Source organism: Larimichthys crocea, chromosome XXIII, assembly GCF_000972845.2.
Source record: "Larimichthys crocea isolate SSNF chromosome XXIII, L_crocea_2.0, whole genome shotgun sequence".
Lineage (NCBI taxonomy): Eukaryota > Metazoa > Chordata > Actinopteri > Sciaenidae > Larimichthys > Larimichthys crocea.
The window spans coordinates 12,036,954-12,053,791 of record NC_040033.1 but is presented as its reverse complement, the minus strand read 5'-3'; the positions used below and the strand labels follow the sequence as shown (position 1 = coordinate 12,053,791).

The window sequence follows — 16,838 nt, the reverse complement described above, 5'->3', positions numbered from 1 at the left end:
TGTACTTCTTGATTTTCCATCTCCCACAGGTTCACCAGATGATACCACTGCCTCGACGTTCCTTTCTTCCCCCCCTTCCCATCTCTGCACACATAATTTTTTGGGTTCTGACTTTACTTCAAAGAGGTTTTAAGCCAAGTGGTTCTAGTTTTTCCTGTTTTTTCATCTGAATGTGCACAAGGAGGATAGAGCCAGATGCTCAGACTGAGCTTCTGTACACTTAAACAGCAAAAACACATAAATAAAATAAAAAAATAAGTACATACACACATATAGAGGACATGTGTGCAGAGACAATCAAAAAAAAAAACTATCCAGTAGCAGATTTCTGGCATTCTTTGCCACTGCTTTTAAACATTTAAAAGAAAAAAGGAAAGCCAGCTTTCCTTTAGTCACTTCTAGCCTCCTTTAAGCCTTGTATGCCAAGGAACAGAGGTAACACACCACACATGAACCTTGAAACATGTCCTACATCAAAAGATACGCCCGTTCTGTTCTGCGTTGAACCCCTTAGATTCGTAGAACACAGTAAAACTGTTCGGTTACCGGTGGGCAGAAAGGAATAAAAAAATAAATAAATAAAAGAGTGCTTGATCCATGTTCGGCAGTGTGGGCTGTATTTAATCCTTGCCACAGACTGTACAGGAATCCTGTTATATTCACAAATCCTTCAAAATAGCAGGATTTCTAGGGTGGTGCTTCAACCCGTCCCACCTCTTTCCTTCCACCACTTCATTCAGGTGTTGCTGCATTTATGTGATTTAGTAATTTTTTTTTAAAGAAGTGCACGGGAAGAAAGGGAGTCCTCGTGGCCACTCCCCGCACCCTCAGGCTGCTCTTCTTTTATCTCGGATTGTACTTCCTTTGCTCCACAATGTGTGTGATGCCATTCTTTACTTCCCTGCTGTATGGGCTGTATGTTTGTGTTCAACTAACAACAGTCCCGTGGTGAATCAAATCGGGAGATTATAAGAACATTCAAACGGACCAAATTGGCTTCCAGGAGAGCTTAAATCAATCTAAACTTAAAATTGCAGGGGAAAAGAAGCCTTTGGGATATTTGTGGGGAAAAAAAAGGAAGATCTAGACAAGGAGGGTGGTGGAGGAGGAGGACGAGGAGGATGAGGAGGAGGGGAGGGTGAGAGTAAACCAAGGCTGTTTTGGGTAATACGAGCGTGAAATGCCACGGCATCAATTACTGAATGATTGAGGGCAATCTGACTGTGTGTGCTGCAATTCAGCAGGAGAGAGGAGGAAATAATGGATAAACAGTGATTATGCCAAGTCCAGATTGAGAATGTTCACATTTACGGTGTGACACTGGGACAACAACAGCTGTATTACTGCCTGTCATTTATGCAATATGTATTTCATAGCAACATGTCTCCAATTACCTCATTCTTACACGGAGCACAATACAGTGGATCCTTGCTGTCGAAGCTGATAGATTGCGGAGCGGTGTTGTCATTCATCGCATTGTGTTCAGTTCAATGAGTAAGTCTTATTTTCTCTGAATGGCCAACTAATTGACCCGTGTGCTACATTGCCACAGCAAGTCACGGTTTAATACGGTATCCGTCATGGAAATAATGTTTTAAACCTGCCTCAATTTCTGCCTGAAATCCTGAAAGGACAGCTTTCATGTGCCAGAAGCCAAACCTACACCATCCCACCTCTGTCTCCCTCCGTTTCTGTCTTTGTCTCCCTCTCCATCCAACCCACCATCCCCTGCTTATTTAAGCTTGCTAAGTGATAGGCCATGGCAGGGGCTTCTTCGTTCAAAAGACAGGCGCATCATTAGGGAGCTGAAGAGTGCAGTTTCTGCCCCCAGGGGAGGGATGACAGTCCGTCACCGCCCTGGGGCTTACCTTACTTTGGACCGTGGAAATCAAAGATGGTGCTCTGAAATTTGAATAGAATCGGATGAAATACTCACACAGCTTTTCTCCTCGTCCAGCGTTAATTCTGCTGTTGGGGGAGAGGTAAAAAAAAAAGCTCAGAGCATTGTGAAGTGATAATAATTAATCACTGAGTGAAGGCCAGGGCATTTCAAAGTCAGTGTTTTTGTCGTTAGTTGGAGCAAATAAATGAAATTCAAGCAAATGAGATAACACACGTGGAACAACAAGAAGTCGGATAAATGTGGCTACGGAGGAGTAAATATTGATAACTCCCACGTTCTTTAACTCCAGACTGTCATATGGCATGTGTCACAGAGGAAGATGACTTCTTTGCAAGTGAACGAACCTTTTGATTCTTCATCTTTTGAGGATTGCCTCGCGTTAGTGAGGGTTCAGCAGCTTTCTGTGCCTCCGTGTTAACCTTGTTCTGTCACTGCCGTAGTTTTGCTCAAGCTTCTGTAAGGTACAGTACTGATCTGCTGCTACTCATGCCAAACAAAGAGTTGTTTCGGAGTGAACTGCAGCACCACGGAGAGCACAAGTTTAGATCACTCTGAGATTGTATGACTCCCTTCACTCCAATTACTCAAAGCGCTTACTGCAGGGGCTCATGCATATGCAAATATTTTTGGGATATGTGAGTGCATGATCTGGTAAAACTTTGCAATAAAGGGACACAGATCCCAGAGGAGTTATCTTAGCAAATAATACAACATATGGGCGTTAATGTGATTTCAACATGTCGATATGGCTTTTTTTTTTTCATTTCTGCTGTTCTTTCTGCTATTTATGAGCTAATGGTGCGTTCAGCTTAAAGTCATGCTGCTTCACAGTTTGATAACATGATGCACTATTAACTTGAGTAGAAACATAAATAGTACATAATAGTGAGGAAATCTTACTGTAATCTTACATTTCTAATGATTTTAGTTAGGTGCACCACTTACAGCACAAAATATAAACTGTTGTATGCATATATGAAGGAAAACAAATGTTGTCTTGTTTATTTGCTATTTAACACCTAATTACACATGCCGTCTCCCCGGCTACTGTTAAATAAACTCAGTTACTCAGTGTTTCTAAGTGCCTGGAGGATTAGGCTGGTGGTACTGTAACCAACAATGAACTGATCCAACTAACAAGTCTGAACGAAAACAAACCGGTGACCAAACTGTTGCACTGGGTCACATGATTCCATCATTACAATGAACATGGGTGCTGTAGTCCATCTTAAGCCAGCCCCCCACACACAAACACACACACACACACACACACACACACACACACACACACACCGCTGCAGTAAATACTCATCAGTGAACCGAATATATATTAATCTGTGGTTGAAAATAAATAAATAAACACACTAATTAGTCCACTTTAAAGTTTGCTAAAACTATAATGCCCAGCTGAAATTACTTTTTTTTTTATGAAAGCATATATTTATGATTCCTTTTTAATGCATAGATTTACATCTGCAGAAGAAACAATGGAGCTTGAGTGCCACAGAGAGACAGGGGAGGTTGGAAAGTATTGGCAGATGGATTAACACATTGTTGGTTAGGGTCTTTTCATGGACTCCGTAGGAATAATTCCATAAGCAAATACATTTGCTATATGGTTACAGGATATTTAATGATCTCTGATAACATAAGTTGCTGGCATGAAATGTCAGTAACACCCACTTTATATGTGCACACATATCAAGGGAGTTGCACAGGTTTATTAGGTAGTGTTTTCTTCCCCCTGTGTGAACCAGTATTCATCATCACCCTTGAGTAACTTCTGTTTCCCCCCTTTGGCATCTTTGCTTGCATCACATATATGCTTCCTCTCTTTTATATCTGGTGCAGAAGAGTGTTTCAAGCCCGCCATTTAATTGAATCAAACACTGAAAATGTTTATCCAGGATTTTTTGTATTATTTATTTATTTTAAAGATATTTGTAACAGAGATGTGTAACAACAATTAGATCATGCAAGCTATTTCACCTAAAATAAGATATGGGTTGAAGTTGATTAACAGATCATTATATAATTATACATAAATTACAAATTAGTTATTCATTATTAGCATATAATAATCAAATCTATGCACTCACAAACCTTCCTGTACTTAAATGCATCAGTCCACAGTAGCCGACAAACACGTGCACACATGGTAAGTGCATACGTGTGTGAAGGTGAATCTTGTATGACTATTTCCTGATTTAAAACATTAGTCTGTAGAACAGCAGGGATGAAAGGACCCCCTACACGGCGCAATCCATTTTGGCTCCTGAACAGAAGTGTGCTATCTGGGCGATGTTCTGCATGCCTATACACACGGGAGTCTTTGTCAATGCTAATTGGCCAGGCTACCAACCAGCGAAGTGGAACACAGCTTCCCAAACACATCACGCCTTGTTTGTTATTGAGTGAATCCAAATGGTACCGTGCCTGTAGCACTGTAGAAAGTCACTAGCAGCCCCGGGATCTAACAGGGAAAGTTTAACCTGTTATTTCGTGCCTACATGCGGCACACAGGTCAGGGAAGGAAGTCGTCAGTTCACTGATTGCAGGTTGAAGAGAGAGAAAGAGAGAGATCTCCAACCGCCTCATGTTCTCCTGCACTAATAGCAAAATCTCAATTCCCCGACACTCGATTCATCTCAATTTATTGTATGTTGTTTCCATGGAGAACCTATTAGCACATTAGCTGTGTGCTCATTCTAACTGCCACAAACCACAGTGAGAAATAGATTCCTCTCAACTATGCTGTGGTACCCAGTAAAAAAAGCAAATGCCCCCGTTTAATGTGTAGTGATTCTTTCTGTGGCATTTTGCCTCCTCCTGTTGTCTCGCCTCTCTTATTAACATGCACTTAAATTCCCTTTGTTCTCTCAAGCGCTCATTAAAGAATTCAGTGCCTTCTGATGTCTATAGTTTTACATAATTAGAACCCAAGAGGGTTCCACATGTGCACTAAAGTTCTCCATTTGTTTTACTCTGCATTAGAGGAGCAATTTGTTTAATTTCTCTGGAGTTTAACCTTGCTGACTGTGATGGAAAAGCACCTGCAAATCTTCCATTCAGTCAGATCACTGGTGAGAAAACATCGCTGGCGAGGATTTTCTTCCTGTAGCGTCTGCAAGATATTATATATCCACTGCAGTTTTATACATATTAGAATTTACAGTGTGAACGTGCCATCGTCTTAAAAGCAATAATAATAATAATCTATCATTCAGAATTATGACACATTATGAATTATCAAGAGTTATATTTTTAATAATATGCTGATCTATCCATACGGTGTGGTGTGGTGTAAAACACTTAAACGTATTTATTGGACCTTTGAGATGTCCTGGCTGACAAAACCAATGTTGTCCATCTATAATGCTTCACTAAACAATATGAACTGTTTTTTTTCTTAATGCTTGCATCTTCAAAATGTCTCATGTGATGAAAGCCACCTATCGGCATTTTAAAACTCACTAATTAACACCTTTTTATCTTGAATGTTTAATTTCATAGCGTAAAAATAACTAATTCACTATTTTACACAGCTATGCGTCACATTATTTTCTGGCTAGAAGCTTCTGGTCCAAGAAACAGTCCAGCACGGTGCATAATCCACCGAGCTGGTGGACAGAGACGGGCTAAAAGTCTTTATGCAAAGCTAAGCTAAGTGGCTAGTCACTCACAGACATTAAAGAGGTATCAATCCTCTCATCTCTATCTTCCGCTATATAAGAACAGGGTATAAAATGCCTTCCATCATGCGCCCTTCCCTTTGATTAACCCCTGTGCGGTACCACCACAGGATGTCCCCACAGACCCTGAGTCAAACTACGTCCAGCTGCCAGGCCTTTTGGGCTATGAAAGGAACTAGGAACTTGGCGAATATGTCCCCGAGGAGCCTTTCATTTCCTAAGCCAATATTGGAGACTTTCTCCTTGGTAAGGCAGGAGACGAAAAAGCGAGGTTTGTTCTCCCCTCGTCTCATGATCCTGCTACGGGAATGGAAGAAAAAACATTTGGCAATGTTTGCCATGCTGGTGCCAACATGACAGACAAGGACAGAGAATTTATTCAAAGCCATGCCCCCCTCAGCATCTTGTATCGTTTTTTTTTTTTTTTTTGGCCATGATTTTTCTGCAGAAGATCCAAAATGCAAATACCCTTTGAGCTCAGTCCTTGTCTTACAGCTGTACAAGGCCAAAGGTGAAAGCAATACATGCCTGTGTGTCTTGCTTGTGTACACACACAGTTTGACTAGGGGTGGGTGGCGGGGTGTTGGGGGTCTGGGATATGGAAAATGTGAGGTGGGGAGGGCTTGGTGTGGTGTTCCAAAGTGAGTGGCCCGCCGAGGAAAACAATAAAGCACGAATGACAGGAACAGATGGCCCTCTTTATTGTCCCCTGAAATGCAAACACTGAATATCTTTGCTTGGTGGGTGGCATTATTATATATTTATTTTCTCCCTCCTGTCCCTCTCCCTGCTAATAGCCCTGGTGGCTGGCACCCACCCACATTTAAGACTAAAAGGCCTGATAAAGGGTTGGAGCCAGATGCTTATTATTGGTTGCTTAAGATTTAATGGGCAGAGACACAGAACAAAGATGACAAGGGGTGGCACAACTGTCCTAGGAGTTGGATGAGAGAGCGCTACAGTTAGGGCAAGAAAATGTTCTAAAAGCAAAAGTACAACATCATGGCTTAGACACTTGTCCAAAATCACCCCTTGTTTGCTACCTGGTGCACTATATTTACTTTCTGAAAAATAATGGTGATTCTGTCAGAAAGCTTATAACACACCGAAGAGTAAAACGTGTTTATGATGTGAGGCTCGTGAATGAAGGAAGGCTTTTAGACATAACATCTGTCAGACAAATATCAGGTTTCACTTTGCATTTATTCTCGCAATGCTGGGCTTCAAAAAAATAAAAAAATTTCCTCTATACCCACTTCAATTTACCACCTGATGTGCGTTTGATGCTGCTACAGTGTAATCAAAAAGGTATCTAACCTAGCATACACCAAAGAGAGAAAACTCTGCTATGCTCCCCCCCTAAAGGAGGTGTCTGACAAAATTAAAAACAAGGCTGGATGTGTTTGTAGTCTCTTGCATTTTGAGTTTGCTGAAAGATCGTCATTGTCAGGCATGAAATCTGAAAAACTTCACACAGCAGATTCAAAAACAAATCTTTCATGGTCAAAAAAACTCGTATTTGGAGGACATTATTGATAATCATATGGATGGATTACCAAGCGGGGCCCAGAGCCAGAGTCTCTGTGATATTCCTGTTATTTATTTTTTTTTGGTTAAAACACAGCAACCCATTTGTGTACCACACAGTAGACGTGGAGAGGATGGAGTAGCACAGTTGACACCGGAGACTGGGGTTTGTGTCCTTGCGGCTTGTGAAAGATTGTCATTTTGATTAAATGTTCCAAAAAAAACATGTTGCGCATCATGCTTCTAATCACTGCGATCACAGACCATGATCATTCCTTAACCCTCACCAAATGCTGCCAGTGCCAAAACATAACCAGCAAAAAATGTTTAGCGATGCTTGAGTTACAGTAAGCAGATATTTCTGTTGCAAGAGGAGAAGATTTTGGGTGAGTCAGCCAAAATCTTTTTGTTTTTTTAAATCAAAACTGATGCAATTGCCTTTAAATTAAGTTTAAGATGTCACACCAATAAAGCCAATTCAACACCTTCAAAAAGGGGAGTATTAGTCCCTTCAGTTTTTCTGCAGACATTTAGAGTTTGTGCTGTATATTACAGTATATCTGCAAGCTCACCGTGTCATGTCTTTACTGCTTCCCACTAGCACTTATAAATGCTATAAATGCTCATATTGGCAGAAGTTTCGACTGACATAGGTAGCTTTAAAAAAAAAAAGAAAAAGAAAAAGCCGAGTTAATCCGTACATAATATGCACCACGTATGGTGGTATAGCCACCTCTAAATGATACTGTAATGAAAACAATTACTGACAGCTTTAATTTGGATTAGGGAGCTACTGGTCTAAGCTCTTCATTACAGAGTCTTTTGCAAAGATACCCTCCGTTTGCTTGTGGTGGTACGACACAGTGATCCTCAAACGCTGATGATATTCAATAGAGCAGAGTTTAAGAAAATGACATAAATACTTTGCCCTCACGCTGCTCTTTGTTAAATCATTACCTCATTTGTCTCTCTTACTCCCCCTCACCCCTTACTCATTTCTCTTCCTCCTCGCTAACTTTTTTTTCTCCCCCCCCTCCGTCGTCTGTTTCACACAACAACCTCGCTCCCTCACTCCTCCTCCATCTCTTATCTTCCGCCAACTCTCCCCCCCTCTTATCTCGCATGCTCTCTCATTGCCCCTTCTCCATTTCCTACCTCTGTCTTTGTCCCTCCCCCTCCTTTGACACCTTCCCCTCCTCTCTCTCTCTTTCTTTCTCACTCTCTGTCTGCTCTACGACTATAATACAGCGTTGGCCGCCCCAGTTTTTGCTGGGTTCATCGCTCCTCTCCCTGATAATTCCCCTGTATTAACTGGCTGGAGTTATTACCCGTTATATGAGATGTCTATGTTGAGAGCGCTTTATGAGATCCTGGTCCCCGTGGATAAGATGATGGAGTTGGTGAGTGCTGTCATCCCCCAGCCGTATAATGGCATCAGTGGGGAAATACACAATGCCATGGATTATTGATAGAGCCATATCTGCACTTGTGCTGACAAATTCCTGGCCTGGGTTGAAGGGGCACATAATCCTGAAGAATATCTCTGTTAATATGGCCGCCTCCATGCAGTAACACCTCTGCTCTCTTTGGGGTACTTTGGTTTCTCTCCTCCCCTGTGACAAACCGTCGAGCATTCCCAGTGATTCAAATGAGAGGGTGAAGATTTATTCCAACAATAGGCTCTCTCCCACACCGTCTCACATTGAAGTAAGTATCACCTGATTGAGGAAACTGTCTTGCTGCTGCTGCGGCGACTCCCAAACACCAAAAATACGATTGTATTTTACGACGGGAAGCGAGAGAGAGTGCGCAATCGAACGGGGAGGACATGCAGAGTTTAAAGACGTATCATGAAAATAGCTCTTATGCTCTCACAGGTAAATTCCAATATGTACCGTACGGTGATGGCAACGGAAAGATACATCTTCTTATTAGTAGTTCACCATCCTTCAAAATAAGTCGCTAAGAAAGAAGGTAAACAATTCTGCACCGCCTATAAATAGTGTAGTCATTCCCATGGCTCTCATTACATGCCCCCTCCCTTCCTATTCCTCAATCTGTCTGATGCGCTGTGTTGGGATTTGGGCTCAACAGCATTTAGCCGGCGTGAAGACCACAGGCTGCAATTCTCAGTTACTGTATGGCCTTGATTTCTGATCCTAGATGCAAGGATCGCTCTCAGACGTGTGGGGAGGGAGGACGCGAGAGACAATAACTGATCAAATACAAGCAGTTAACGAAGCGACCCAGCGGCGCTACGGGCCCAATAAAAGAGGCCTCCTAAGATGGTCTGAGGGTGTATCAGAAAGCTGTTGTGTTTACAAGTCTCCCAATACCTCCACACCAAACTAGTCACAACATATTTGCGCATTTGTTTGAGAAATTGTATGTAAATGACCAAACAAGCATCTTGTTGTGAATTGCTCTTCATTGCTCATCTCGAGACTCAAGCCTCAGTAGCCATGTTGCTTTTCAGAGGAATATGAAATTACTATCACATTGAGGGAAATCAAAGTCTTGTTCTGCTGCAGTCCTCTGGGCAGCATTGTGCAGTATTGCTTTGGAAACGGGCCTAATTGGTATGTGTGGGCCAAACTCACCCCACTGCCTGAAAACTAGCTGGCTTCATGTTCACAACAATTGGATTTGGAATAGCTGCCCTAGATTGTTTGTGTTTCACAGTTAGGTTGTGTGTGTGTGTGTGTGTGTGTGTGTGTGTGTGTGTGTGTGTGCGCAACATCAAGAGTGCAAAGCTAATCCCGGCCTCTTCTCTGTCCGTCATATTAGAATGCATGACTCTTGTAATTGCTTGAAGTCCATTGTAGCCAATAGTGTCAACTATGTATTTTTAAAAAAAGCGGTGGGTGGTTGTGGTCTCCGAAAAGAAAATGGAGGGATTTGAGCTGAACAATTAGTGGCAGTTTCCATCTGACAGACCGTATTTCTACCTTTTAGCTCAGTGTACGGCCTGGCAGTACACCAGAAAGCAGAGAAAAAAAAGGAACATTAAGTCACCTATAATTTGCTTTCCCACAGTCAGAATGTGAAACAGACAAATGACAGCTTAGTGATTCATCTAGTCCATGCACCATGTCTGCCTCCTGAACGATGATTGGCTCTGGCACAGGGCTCGCCTCTCACCGTGCAAGCAGAGTGTGCGGTTTCCCGAGTCAAAACCTGTGATGTTGCCTTTTTTTTTCTTCTTTTTTTTTGTGCTATGCACTAAAGCAACTATTAACCTAATATCTCATTTTGAAATATGGACGCAGAGACTTTCTTCTTTGCATGTGTCCGCATTCTGTGGTCTCAACACAACCTTACCGTAAGGGGGACATGTTGAGTGAAAGCTCCCCTGCCTGCCTCTCACTCTCTCTTTGGAGGCTATAAATGCACAATGTGTTAATAATTCGGGAAGCATATTAACTCTCATTCTGTTGTTCAGCAAAACCCTAAGCACTGCTGGTAATGTGCACTGTGCTCACCTCCAACATGGAGGTTTGCCGAATTAGCTTGCGCCAGTAAGTTTTTCCCTCCCCAACGCACTATGGTGCAATACAGGGAGAGAGAGAATGTGATTACAAACAGTAAGTTATTGCCTCGGGCACAATTAAAACTTTGCAAACGCGCATTCCTGATTGCAAACTGAATCAGGTATGGTGTTGGTGGGGCATGTTGCTTGTTAATTGGTTAATTACGGAGCAGGAAGGCTTGCTATACAAGTATTAACTGGGAAATCTGCTCTACATTTTCTGTCAGTCCCACATGTAAACCAGACACCGGGGCAGCCCCTCGACTAAAAATAAGCTCATCAGCAATTTGGAGCTGTGTGGGCTGTCTCTCATCATGATGGAAGAGCTTTCACAAACGGGCGCTCACTGCTGCTCACACACACCACAATGTTCTCCTTCAAATCCTACTGTCTCACTAGATGTATTTGTTGCCATAGAAGCGGTGATGCGGTTATATCCAGTCAGAGAAAAATGCCTCCATTTGCGTAATTAGGCAAAGAAATTCCATTAGTTGTACACGAGTCTAGTTTGATTATTATTGCGGTAATTTTGGAACGCTTCTCGGAAATTATTGTTTGTTATGAATCTGTTCCCTGCAAGATAAGGAATAAATTTAGTTAACCATGGACTGACCTAAGGACTGTGAAGTGCACAGCAGCAATGACTTAACACCATGACTTGCAGGTGTGTTGCTTCATGCCACATGTTTCTGACAAAGTCAGGAAAAAACAGCCCACGGCACTGAACCGCCACAAGGACAGCCTGTACACATACATGCACACACACACACACACACACACACACACACACACACACACACACACACACACACACACACACACACACACACACCATATCTCTGGAGGAAATGTTATGACTTCTTAGTCAATGCCCTCAACGACACAAATCCTACAGGTCTTACTCAGAGCCGGTGTTCACTGTTGCTTGAATAAATCAGAAGTATGCATTTGGCTTTGATTAAAGCAAAGCTACAGGCTAAAAGCTGTCCACATCCCTTTATAAGCATGTTTTTCTGACCTTTCTGTTCAGCGAGTCTTCTTTGGACTGAGGACTTGACATAACATGACATGTTGCCAGGTCAGTAAACATGGTGTTGCTGGAGATGCAACAGCAGTAAGCAGAAAACAAATTGAAGATTTCATGTACTCTTTGATTTCTTTTCATCCATTATGTACAGCAAATGTGTGGGTGTTGTAAATAGTGGAGTATGTGTATTGTAGGTTATTAATAATCTAATAATAATAATATAAAGTAAAAGTCATTGCTAAATGAAGCTACAGTCTGGTTTCTCTTGTTAGGAGTTTTTTACCTTAGTTTTTTCTGCTATGTAAGGATGAGGGTGACAAAACTCTCTTTTCTCGTGCAATGCAATTCCTGACTCAGAGCTTCTTTTTTTATTATTATTCATGCACCTGTTCACATATTAAGAGGAAAATCTCACTATAATTAGCGAAGAATAATAAATCAGGTTTTTAACCTCACGATAGCATGTCAAAACACATCCTGCACATCAGCTTTGTGGAATATCTTAACATCACTAAGTGAAAGAACGCAGTCTTCTGTATCAATAACAATCAGTAACATGGGTGGCAGTTGTCATTTCTTTATAGCAACACAGATTGCAGAGCTCTGAATAAATTCCTGCCTGCTCCTGAGGAGTGTTTTCCATCTGTGGCTTGAAATATTTAACCCTTATGTGTACTGTAGGTCGAAGATGACCCACGAATTTCACACCAGAATTATTTAACTTTTGGTATTATTCATTATTTCCATCATCACGTTATAAAACGGCAAACATTAACATCTCTCTACACGCTGCTTGGCTGCTAACCTACTAAGCTACTTAGCTTCATGGCAACTGTTGCTTTAATGTTAGCTCTCCAAAAAAGACAGGGTCCTTTAATTAACTAACATAATTGTGAGCAACGTGTGACTTACATATATCAAATGGAAAATTGTTGTGTTGTTTAAATGCGATATAGTGATAAGTGTTGATTTACATAATAAATACACCCTCCATCCTCCAACCCATCATTTGTATGAAGACAAACTCTCCTTTAATGGGAATAATAATGGAAGAAACTTCAGGAAGAGTAACTAAGGAGAGATCCCTACTCCAGAATGGAATACCTGCAATACGAAACATATTTGTCACAGAAATATTGTAAAAGCACATCAAAGCACATCATTAAAAAAAGATAATGATTTTTCCATGTTTACTTCTTCTGTAATTATTGCAGGATTATTAAATTAGTTTTCAGGAGATTACATTACAGTTGTCTCTATTTTACTTATTTGCACCCTGTGCACTGATATCAAAATCACTTTTATTGGCCAGGTACGTGTACACATACAAGGAATTTGACTCCAGTTTCACTTTGCTCTCAATGTACATACACAGCTATGTTTAAAGACCAAAAACTGAATTTAAACAGTGAGAATAAAGAGTTTACTGGTATAGAGAATGTTTGAAACATCTGGTTAATGCACAGAGAGCGTTCCTGACACTGCGTCTAGTGTAAACTGGTCATCAGAGTGATGGCCTGTGGGCCATACGGTTTACAAAATGAACACATGCTTAATGCAAATGATCTACTGTTCCATAGTGATTACTGACCTACATATACTGCACATGTTCTATCATTCTGACACTATAATGCCAAATAACTTGGATTCAGAACTCCATCCCAGAAAGGACTTCATCTCCTGTAACACATGTATTCACCAGTCACTATCTCATTTAAGTTACATTACATGTAAACAGATCAGTAATTGCTAGTAAATGATCAAGTTATTTGGTGTACCATCTGTTTACATAGCTTTATTTCACATTAATCTGCCTGTAATGTGAAAAATGGGAAATAAATTTAAGGTTAATGAGGCTTGACAACAGAAAATTAGTATCCAGTGAATGGATAGGTAAGTCTTATTGTTGGATGTTCTGGGCGGATTGCATTGCAGATTTATGTGAGGGGGACAAAGACGAATGTGCTGTTTGGTATTCACATCACTGGCAAATACTTGTTTCTGCATGTTGGCAGGCAGACAGTAGCTAATTCTAGTGAGCAAGCAGATTAATACTGTAACCTCTCCAACACTCCCGCCACTCTGTCTCCCTCTGTAGCTTGATATCGACTATTATTTCTACAATAAACCAAATCCATCAAAAGGTTCTGTTTTCTTACATAACTAAAGAAGAAGAAGAATAAGAAGAATCTCTCTCCACCTTGGAAACCAGTTCCTCAGATAAACCCTGATCGTGATGTTATCTTTGCCAACCAACCGGTTTGGCAATGTCACCCACCGGCCCTCCAAGACTGGGGGTGCACAGGTGTGCCAAGGTGCCCACCACCCACACATTCCTCTTATCCATCGCCAACTCGGCTTGGATGAGGTAAAACTGCTGTTATTTCACTAAAACAAGCCTTGAGGTATTGATGGGAATCATAATGAATGAAAATAATTTGGTGTTGGAAATTTTCTTTTGGCAGCGTGCACAAGTTGTATCATGGCGGAAATGTGAGTAAATACTTGCACAATAAAGCATTATCGGGATAGGTCTGAACATATTATTCCCAAATCTGTACTCGGGAAGTAAATAAAAGCTAACAGCAGTTTTTTTTTTTTTTTGGATAACCATGTTATTATTGGCCCTTAAAAATGACCTCTGGCTAATGAATACCACATTTCTCAAGCAAAAGGCGAAACAGCCAATTGGGTTTAAAAAGAGTGTCAAGTAAGTGTGTTATTTTAACAATAAGATGTGACAGCACTTGGAGGAGTACTGGCTGGGGTCTCCAGGTTTTCGGATTCAGGCATTATCTTTTGCATAAATTAGAAATCCTGTACAATTACAGTCGTCTACAGTTTTGTTGTCTGATTCCCTCTCCCCCTCACACACACACACACACACTTAATCGCCACGCTACCACCGCCACAACAACAAAATCTTAAGCCTGAAATCACACAACCCACACAGAGTGCTATCATCAGATAAAAGCACTGGATGATGTGAAGTAATTTATTATGGCACTTGCTCATACTGGCACAGAGGGTTACATCATTGGCAGTATGAACTGGTGCCTTGCAGCTAATATCCTGTAGATTGATAGGATATTTTCTCCATGTCTGTCTGTGCCTTTTCTGCCTTCCCTTAACAATGCCAAGAGGGTATTGGCTGTTGAGATTTGTGCACAGAACAAATCACGCTGTTGTTCTTGTATTGTTTGACAAACATCCAAGAACTCGGGGTGGATTGACTCAGACTTGCATATCATTTCTGTGGTTTTGGAGACTAAATGGAAAGTGCCATGGGTGAAGACGAGGCAGAGGGCACCATGAATGGGCAAAGTGATTTAACAAGCACAGGACAGACAGATGGTGTAGTGGAACAAAAACACAGAAAAAAAAACAGGACAACAAAAAAGTAATAAGAAGAACGAGAAGGTCCACATCAGAGAAGAAGAATGGCAGAGAATCCCCCTGGAGAAAAGTTGTTGTGCACCACGGTTCTCAGATCTCTCATCCAGAAAACGTCTTCAAATACAACAGGAATAGCAACACAACAACGTCTCCAAATGGTGGAGAATAAAGTCAGTGCCTATAACTGAGGTTTAAAAAGTTGTGATTGAAAACAGGAAAGTAGGGGGAAAAAAATAGTCCATATTTTAGAAATCAATAATAGCAGGATGTTGTGGCAACCCAGAGGATGTATGAGACCTCACAATTAAAGTAAGAGTTTTGAAATTGACCACAGGGGAAGGCAAAAATGCTTTAATACAGGAAATAGTAATAAATAAATGACTACAGCTTTCTCACACAGGAGCCATGTGTCCTCCTCGCTCAATGTGTGTCCATGAAGTCTATCTTGTTGGGCTGTGTAAATGCAGTCATTTCTTTTTGAAACTCACCGTGTAGTTGACATCAGTGGGACTGCTTTCCCGTGTGTGAGGAAGCCAGGCCAGATGGTGACTCAGAGATGTGTTCGATGACTATTATTTATTTAAAGAGTGCAACCAAAGTACACATGTAACAAATGTGTAGGCTTGAGAACAAAAAAAAAACACACAAAGAATGGGTGACAAAGAATCACAGTAACACGTCACATGTGTGATGAGGACTAAACTCCCTCCTTATATAGACCCTCCAATCGGCAGCACAGTCAGCTCAGGCCATATTTATCCCAGGGGAGTCTGTCACATATTCCAAAAAGGTGAATGACGATGTTACATGTCAACACCATCGGTGCAAATAAGGTTTAAACATTCCCATCCATGAACTAATTATTACAAAACAAACAATTAGGTAATCAACTAATCAGCATAGCATATTAAACCGAATGACAAACCCCTACACTTGGTATGACCCATGACATCAGCAATAAAAGCAGGAAATGTTTGGTTGCTGCCCCCTTTTTAGCTCGTGGATAACATGGTGAGTAACAACAAAGAAAGAAAACCAAAGATTCTTTTAATAATTAATAAGGTGAACGTACTTGGTGCAACTGTAACAAAATATAATGCTAAACTATTGATGGGCAGATGAAATTTTATGAAGCTTTGGGCCAGCCAAAAAAAAAAAAAAAACAAAGATTTGAAGCCTCAGGGCTTCTCAGAGCACAGTGATAGCTTATAACAGGTCTTCATGTCCTGCAGAAGCACTACAACACCTCGCTGATATTAATAGTTTTAGTCTCATATGTGTAATAAAACCCCCAAAAGCCTTCCAGCTATTTTTACATCTGATACTTTTGCTGCATCAAATGTAAACATTAGAAAGATAATTTATGAATGCATTGCCCAGAAAGCTTAGATATAAGATGTTGAGTCAAAATATGACCCGAGCATACTGGCTTGTTTAGGCCCAGCGTACACTGTGCGCTCATGCATCTTAACTTCATGATTGGTATTTATGAAGCATTCCAAATGGGTCACAATGTGATGATTGGAGAGTAATGCTCATTAAAGGACTCTGATAAAACAGAAATCTGCATCACAGGCACGAGCTGCCTGTGCATTTGGCCTTTAGCAGCAAAGCCAGCCTAGGTTTCTTTGACCAACATATGAACTTTGAGTGCCATATAGAGAAAGCGGCCGTATGGTTTATTTCGACTAAGTAATATTGTTGAAATTAAAAGGTGTATCATTTCAAGATATTGAAATTCATGTTTTTCTTGCCTCCTTTTGA

General features: G+C 41.0%; 1 protein-coding gene across 2 annotated transcripts in view; it reads right to left on the bottom strand.

Moving 5' to 3' along the window:
- fbxo15 (F-box protein 15) overlaps positions 1 to 15,749 on the bottom strand; it is a 45,434-nt gene extending 29,685 nt beyond the window's left edge. Inside the window, exons 1-2 of one of the 2 annotated variants that reach the window (XM_027274205.1) lie at positions 15,563 to 15,573; positions 1,937 to 1,968 (exon numbers count right to left, since the gene is read on the bottom strand). The gene's annotated coding sequence lies outside the window, so the exon portion shown is untranslated. Of the gene's footprint in view, positions 1 to 1,936; positions 1,969 to 15,562 lie in introns of both variants that reach the window. The other variant, XM_027274204.1, reaches the window with a different exon arrangement.
- Between the last annotated feature and the right edge of the window lie 1,089 nt (positions 15,750 to 16,838).